At 37.1% G+C, this 8,783-nt stretch overlaps 1 long non-coding RNA gene across 1 annotated transcript; it reads left to right on the top strand.

Moving 5' to 3' along the window:
- The first annotated feature begins 1,057 nt into the window (after nucleotides 1–1,057).
- On the top strand, nucleotides 1,058–7,736 carry LOC148759266 (uncharacterized). The gene is made up of 2 exons (XR_016018287.1): nucleotides 1,058–6,520; nucleotides 7,369–7,736. It is a non-coding gene; the product is annotated as an uncharacterized LOC148759266 (long non-coding RNA).
- Nucleotides 7,737–8,783: the final 1,047 nt, after the last annotated feature.

Raw genomic sequence — 8,783 nt, forward strand, 5'->3', positions numbered from 1 at the left:
TTTCCCCTTTTGAGTGCCAGCCTGAGTCGGGCCCAGGTGGGTGATGATTCAAATTGAAATGAACATTGGTGCAGCACAAGCTTTAGGTTTTGATCTGTAGGAAAACTTCTTTGTAATGTGTGCCAAGGAAATGCAATTTAAAAAAATAGTAATAATAGGCAGGGAATTGTTATATAAGAGTCAGATTGCTTTATGGTCCCTTGGCTGGCATGTTTAAAATGCTGTATTACAGGGTGGTGGTGGGGGGGGATGTAAAGTGGAGGAATATTACAACCAAGGTTTTTGGTAAAATAAACACCCTTTTAAAGAAGATTGGAGTTTAAGCACTTTTTTTAAAGGACTTTGAGGTCATCCTGTTGGCTTCTTAAGAAGTCGTCCACTTGCTGCGCTGCTGTTATCTTTTCCCAAATCATAAAAATACTGGAAGGTAATGAATCACAAAGCCAAGAGGAATTTTCTCATTTTTGCCCTCATCATCTGGCATGAGATTATATGACTATATAATATCCTTTAAAAATTATCTATAAGAGGAGATCTCTTGAATTGTAAGACTGATTTATATTTTAGGTAAATTTTTACTTGGGACATGATGGGCCCAAGGTCTCTTATTTCTCCTTTCCCTTAAATCAACCAATTGTATCTATGGAATGAGGTAGATAGTTATAAAACTTTATTCAACTAACTCTCACAGAAAAAATTTTAAATTATCAGTAGTTAAAATGACTGCTTCAATTCTCCATTTATTAACGTAATGCAGACATCATTTATCACCCAATTATATACACTCCAGTTTTTATTTCTCTGGTTAATTATTTTTTATTATTAATATTTTAAAGCCAATGTAAAATGCTCATAGGTCCTGAGAATGTGCATAATAACAATCTTCTTAAATTAAACTACAATCTATTGTAATGTGTGTCCAAAAACTAAAATTTATCATTAATAAGCAAAAGCAATACTTCAGGTAGAATCTAGATCGGGGTGGGGGGGTATATGGGCATTCCATGTAGAATTCTTTCAACTTTCTTATATATATGAGAATTTAAATAATAAGAAGTTGTAAAGGAAACAGACAAGACTTACCTGATATGACTTCTCTAATTTTCCCATTAAAATACCTGAGAAGATACACAAAAGGACAAGAACTGGAAACAATAAAGGAGAAAAAAAAGACAGTTTGCAAAATTCAAAGATAATTCCACCATTCTATCACTAGAGGTGGGTTGAAGGACACATTTTGGAGATACACACACACACACACACACACACACACACACACACACATAGATACTGTGACTTCTGAACTAAAGCAGCAGGTATAACAGGAATAAAGACAGGAAAAGGTTCGATTCACCTCAACTGCCTGCCCAGATATTGAGGAGCTCTCTTGGACTAAAACACCAAAGAGGCAGTCAGCCATCTTCCTTCTGCATATGAGCTCGTTGTAAGCTAGTCAGAGTAACGTACACCACCTCTCCGCTTATGCACAGTCAGCCCCATCACACTGCTCTTTTCCCCCCACATCTATTCAGATTCTAAAGCTCCTGCTACACTGTTGGCAGGTAATGACATGTTTCAATATAAAATGATTTTTACTAAAGAACTACATAATCCAGAGGAAAGAAAAAGAAAAAGCCCCTAAGAACAGTGCCTGTAGGAGTTACGTTTACACAAACATCACATGAGAGCTAGCAATGGTGGCCAACTCTTTATCACAGCTGGAGAGCCCACACTCTAGCAGGAAAAGTCCCCACTGCCCATGCCACTTCCCTTAGGGCAAAGTATCGGTGACTATGAGTTGGGTATCAAAGCCAATCTTTCATGCTGAGTTGGTCTAAAGCCACATATTGACACTTTTTGGTGCTCTGCATTTCACCTGCAGATCCTTGCTTCTACTTGGTATCATTTCCTTCGGTTTAAAAAATCTTTTGTTAGCATTTCCTGCAGTGACAGTCTGTTGGCAATGAATTCTCTCAGCCGTACTCTGTTTGAAAATGTCTTTATCTTGCCTTCATTTTTGAAGGATATTTTCACTGGATGTAGAATTTTAGCTTGGTAGTTGTTTTTCCCCTTTCAAAACTTTGAAGATATGATTCTAGTGTTTTCTTGACTTTGTTGTTTCTGGGAAAATTCAGCCATCATTCTTATCATTATTTTCCTGAAAGTAATTTTTCCCCTCTCTGGATATTCTTAACATCTGCTCTTTGTCTTTGGTTTTTAGTGGTTTGACTCTGATGTGTCTTGGAGCAGTTTTCTTTCTGTTTATCCTGCTTGAGGTCCACTCAGATTCTTGAGTCTGTGAGTTGATATCATTAATCAATTGAAATTTGTCAACCACTATTTCTTCAAATTTTTCTTATGCTCCACTTTGTTTGCTCTCCTTCTGGGATTCTAATTACATATACAATGTTAGGCCATTATTGTTATTGAACCAAAGAACTCATATTCTCTATCTTTAACCTGCTTTTACCCCTCCCCTTTAGTTTAATTTGGATCATTTTAATTGACTGGTCTACAAGTTCACTGCTTTTTTTCTCTGCTATGTCCAGTCTGAAAAGTCCATTAAATGATTCTCGCATCTGTTATGAGTTTATTTCTAACCTTTCTATTTGTTTCTTTTTCGTAATTTTCAGCTCACTGTGAATATTGCTCATCTGTTTATGCAGTATCCATATTTTTGCCCACTACATCCTTTAACCTATTCATTATTTTAAAGTCCTTGCCTGATAAGCCCAACATCTGGACCATTGCTGGGTTTGCTTTTATTGACTCTTATTGCTTTTATTTTCAGCCATAGCTCACATTTTGCTTCTTTGAATTCTTAATATTAAATCAGACACTGTGTTAACGCACAGTTAAAAAAAATCAGGCATTATGTGCAAAAGAACAATGGAGAGGAAGGTAAATAATATTTACTCCTAGAAAAATACATTCTGATTCTTCTCTCAGGCCCCTCGCATCACAATACCAAGAGCTGGCAAGAATGTGGAACTACAAAAACTCAGCTGTAAAATGAATGAGTGTTTAAATTTGTACAATGACTGCTGGGGGATGATTTAACACTATATGTTAATGCTCAATATATACCTACTTTCTGATTCAGAAAATTCACTCCTAACTATTTCCTAGATACATGTACAAGAATGTTCACAGCAGTGTTGTTGATACAATTACCAAAAATGGAAAACAACCCAAATGGTCATCATTGGCAGAAAGGATAAACTGTGGCATTTTTTTAAATTAAAATTTATTGGGGTGACAATGGTCAACAAAACTACATAGGTTTAATACATCACCTATACATTGCATTATGTGTTCACCATCCAGAGTCAGTTCCCCTTCCATCACCATATATTTGACCTCCTTTATCCTCTTCTACCATCCCCGTGCCCCCTTACCCTCTGGTAACCACTAAACTATTGTCTATGAGTTTTTGTTTCTTTATTTGTTTGTCTTGTTCCTTTGTTGCTTTCAATTTTATATCACACATATGATTAAAGTCATATGGTTCTTGTCTTTCTGTCTGACTTACTTCACTTAGCATAACAATCTCAAGATCCATCTGTGTTGTCACAACTGGCACTATTTCATCTTCTCTTATGGCAGAATAGTATTCCATTGTGTATATATACAATGTAAAACTGTGGCATTTTTATAAAGTAGAATCTTACACAGCAACAAAATTGGATGAATTACAACTGCAGACAATGTGGATGCATCTTATAAATAAAGAAAAAAAGCAAAACTAAATATATTATTCCACTTAAAAATTTAAAACAGGCAAAACTAAACATATTATTTGTGGATGCATATAATATGGTAAAATACAAAGGAAAGCAGGAAATTATTAGCATAGAAGTTGGGATAAAGGGTGACCACTAACGGAGAGGCATGGGTTGGGAGGTTGGGAGTAGGAAGGACTGCACAAATAGGTTGCTACTATGCTAGAAATTTTCTGTCTTGTGACCTACATGATCAGTGCACTGGCATGGTTTTTGAAAAAGCTATTTGTTAAACTTTACACGTACATGTTATATGTGAGTAATCTCTCTCTCTCTCTCTCTCTCTCTCTCTCTCTCTCTCTCTCTCTCTCTCTGTTCTCTCCCCCCACCCCTGTGTGTGTGTCTGTGTGTGTGAGAGAGAGTGAGAGTGAAAAAGAGAGAGAGAGAGAGAGAGAGAGAGAGAGAGAGAGAGAGAGAGAGAGGCTGATTCTTGGTTTGATTTATGTGGTCCTAATAAACTTATTTTTCACTGAAGCAGTCATTTGTAAGCAACACTAAAATTTTAGCTTAAAATTTTAAAAAATTTATGTCTTTAAAAAGTGGGTTGAAGATGAGAAAAAAAGCATTCAGTTACAAAAAGAGAAGTCATTATTGTGTAGTTCAGAGATAGACCAGGATTGAAATGCTGGAGAGCTGGTGAGCTGAAGGAAATCATTTTCATCCCATGACATTCTCGCCCTTCTTGATCCGTGCGGAAGTTTTGTAAGTTCATAGTGATTCCTAAAAGAACTGTCCCCCATTTTCTCCTAGAAATAGATGAGACCAGAACAGAATAGTTCTGTTTTTTGTTTTTTTCCAGCTAAAGTCTGTCTCACTATGGAGGAAGTAAATGAATCACCTATTCACTCAGAGTTTTGCTATGTCTTTGAAGGTATGAATCTGCAAAATGCAGTAGAAGAAAGGAATAACAGTGTAACTTTGAGTTGTATTTGTAGAAGTTAGACGATACACATTAAGTTTGGTACTCTATACTGCTGCAGGAATACTGCGTTTCTGGTTTTGTTTTTCATAGTTATAAAGATAACCTATAATTTTGTAGCTCTATATTTAAACATTCCTGACTTTAAATAGTACTATGAGTTCGTTATGAAATTTTTGACTCCTCTGAAAACAAACAGAAATAAAACTGAAATTACAGTCGTACATACCCACACAAAACCTTTATTAATACAATTTCCTATAACTGGAACAAGTGTGGCTCCACATTCCCAGAAAGCAAAAAAGACCTGTATGCTCTGTATGAAAACAATTACACTGAGTATTCAAGTAAGAGGAAGTTAAGGAACTGAAAGATCCTTTCAAGGGAGAATGAATAGCTAAGAGAGTTAATGAAGGGAATAAATATATGCATTCAGGTCGTGACATTGCTAATTTAGAACAAGCTGTCTTCAAATGTTTAAAATAATTATCTTGAAGAAAGGCACATTAAATCACAGTAACATGGTTTAAATTAGAGTAACAGGGTAAAATAAGGCAAGAACTAAATTATTCATTATTTTATTTAAAGGCTAATTAAAAAAAATCCTTCCAGCATGATTGATTATGGTATGAAAATGACATTTGGGGAAATGAATGATTTTCCCAAAGATTTTTGTAGAGCTAGTCCTTTTTGGTTTGGGGAATACCAGTGAGTTAAGATCCCTTTATTCTGGGGAAGGATTTCTGTCCCTTTTCTGCAATTTGTAGACCCCACTATGCCAGGTCGGTCTCTCCAGTTCTCCTTTGCACTCCTGCAACTGAGATAAGCAAAGCAAATCAAGAGAACTCGAAGGAAAGGATCATAAGGTAAGCTTTATATTTTTGTATGCTGTAGTGTGCAGAACTCTAAAGTAAGAGATGGGAAATCTGAATCCTAGACACTGAACAGCAGCCTGATTTAGAGCAAGGCACTCAAACTTTATAGGTCTGGTATTGTTGTTGTTTTCATCTGTAAACTAGGGAAGCATTGCTGGAGGCCAAAGTGACGAAACGGACGCTGTCTTACTTCGGGCACATCATGAGAAGGCAGGGTTCTTTGGAAAAGACAATAATGCTGGGAAAAAATAAAAGGCAGCAGGAAAAGAGGAAGGCCAAATGTGAGATGGACTGACTCCATAAAAGAAGCCATAGGCATGAGTCTACAGGAGCTGAGCAGGGCTGTTGAGCATGGGACATTGTGGCTATCACTCCTTTATGGGGTGGCCAAGAGTCAGTACCCACTCAATGGCATATAAGACACACACAAGCTATGGATAAAATGACTTATCTTGCCTACATCATTGGGTTGTTAAAAAGATCAAATGAATAATGTGTTGTGAAAACCTGGAGTAAATTGTAGGATCATTATTACTGCACTCTAGAACTACTCTGTGTTGCTTGTTCCGTCCCACTTTCCCGTCCTCTTTTCCCCTGACCCAGCTCTGAACTTACTGTTGGACACCCAAGCCCTATCACAGAGCCAGTGGTAGGATGGCAGCAGTTGTGGCATGGACAATGGGAGATGAAGAAGCTGAACAGAGCCACACCAACAGCTCAGTTACTCCGGGTTACTAGCTGCACCTTCTGTTAGATTCGTAGCTGGGAATTATGGCACAATAACAGAAATGTTTCTGAACAAATTTTTCTTTCTAGCTCTGAGTTCTCTCATTCTGATCTCTAAAATGAAGAGTTAAGATTGGTATGAAGGGGGGCTCTTACTCTGAAGCCATCACCTTCTCTACCAGAAAGAGCTCCATCCACATTGTTGAATCATGAAATGAGTTGAGTACAATGGAATTTTGTTTACTAAGTATTGCTTGCGATAAGCAAGACTGTACAGGTTTCAAAAATGGTAACATTTTATAAAATATATGTGTTTCAGTGGGATGTGGAGAAGAATGTGAGGTGACAGTGTTTTCTAGACTTTTCTGGAGCTGAACACAAGCTTTGTACTGACATTACAGGTGCATGATTTATAGGCTTGAGCATATAATCATAGGGGTCACTTTAGAAGGAAATTTTCTTTTTCTTTTTTTTTTACGAGAGTTCACAGACTAAGGAATACTTTAAAGTTAAAGAATGTTAATATGTGTCTAGGCATCAGCAAAGTTGGAAACCAAGACTAACCAGACTAACTCGCCTTACTACGAGTTTTTCTACAACAGTGCTATTGACGTTATGAGCTGAATAGTTCTTTATTGTAGGAGAATGTCCTGTGCATTGTAGGATATTTAGCAGCATCTCTGGCCTCCACTCACTACATGCCAGTAGCAGTCTCCTATTTGTGACAATCAAAAATATCTCCAGACCTTGCCAAATGTCCCAGGGGTTGAGGGAGGCAAAATCAACCTCCGTTGAAAATCACTGCACCAAAACCATTAGTTTAATTTACTGCACAATAATACTATTTCCACTTCTGAAAATTTGCTCTTATGAAGGATGTGCTTTTCAAATAATTAACAAATTTTACTTGTCACTAATTTTACTAACAATTTTTTGTGGCTTTGCAATTTACAAAATACTTCTACATGCAATATTATATAAGTGAAAGAAGGAAAGGTGTTAATATTTATTATTCACTATACGTCATCTTCTAAAGGACTTACTTCAAATACATTTTTCCATTTAGGTCTCGGTGTATCTCTACATGGGAATCATTTCCCTCCATTTTATCTACGAGGAAACAAGCTTACAGAGACTAAGTAGCTTTTCCAAGAAATGTAGCTGATCTTCTGACTTCAAGTTATAGTACTCTTTGTCCCACGTCACAGCCGCCAGTGAGACACTGGTCATTTACACTTGAAGATGAAAATAGATAATCATCTACGTGTCAGAATTAGCTCTCTCATAAGGGCCTCAAGTCAGTTTTTACACTTTTCCATTTTATAATTGGAGAGATTGGCCCCAAATCACTAAGTTGCTGGCATGTATCATTGTTAAAAGAAAATTCAATTCCTTGTTCTGCAACAACCCAATTAAAATAACCAAACCAACCCACACACTCTCTCTCTGGATTAGTAAGTTACATTACCCTTCCACCTAGCTTGTTTGTAATAGGATACAGCAGGCGGGGAGCCGGGGAGCTAGAGTAGCAGATGTTACTGGGGATTTGGAGCAATGGAGAGAGATTTCATTACAGCCACATAAACAACTTGAAATTAAATATTAGATACCCCTTTTCTTAAAAGTCATTCTACCACTGCATCTGTAGAATGCATCCCATTTTTTTTCTGGCTGTCTTTTTCCCAGGCTTCAATCTGCCATCACACAGCTTAATCAGTCCTCTCCCTCAGGTATCCCCTCTTATTCCCTGATTCTGTAGATCCTTTCGCCTTTAGCTCTTCCTGAAATTTGATTCTCTTCACATTTACAGGGCAGAGTAATTAGCTCTCCACTCCTTCCACAGGTTGGGGTCCACCACTGCATATTCCAAAACACATTTGTCACTTTGCTAAAGTAAAAGCATCTCCTCAGGGACTCACTCCTGTGCAGACTGAAGAGCTGGCAGACTTTGCAATTTCTGTCTTTCTTCACCCCAACCTCATTTTCCTCCTCCCAAGCTCTGTAAGTGGAAGAGTTCAACAGAGACATTTATTTTCCCATTGAAAACAATTATCTAGCCGCACCCCCATACACATCTTGAAAAGAAGCAGTGGTTCGTCAGTTTTTTATTTTTAATACAAATATTGAAGGACAAAATACATACGGAAGAGTTCAAGCGCATACGTGTACATCTTTATTAATTTTAAAAAACTGAACACATCTGTGTAACCAGTGCCCAGAACAATAGAGAATATTAGAAGCATTCCAAAAGCTTCTTTGTTTCCTCTATCAACCAGTATAATCTTTTCTAATGACAGAGTTTACATATGCCAGCATGTTCTCTAACCAAGAGCAATGCAGTAAATAACTTGTTTTTATGACTGTGTTGCATTCAATCAGAAGTTCACACACAAGCCACAATTGCTTATATTATTTGTACACAAGTCATTGAACATGTAGTGATTGTGTTAATGCTGTGGTTTAGGGGTTTGAGACGGGAGA

Source organism: Rhinolophus sinicus, chromosome 1 (genome assembly GCF_057876585.1).
Source record: "Rhinolophus sinicus isolate RSI-liver-muscle chromosome 1, RSI-T2T, whole genome shotgun sequence".
Classification (NCBI taxonomy): domain Eukaryota; kingdom Metazoa; phylum Chordata; class Mammalia; order Chiroptera; family Rhinolophidae; genus Rhinolophus; species Rhinolophus sinicus.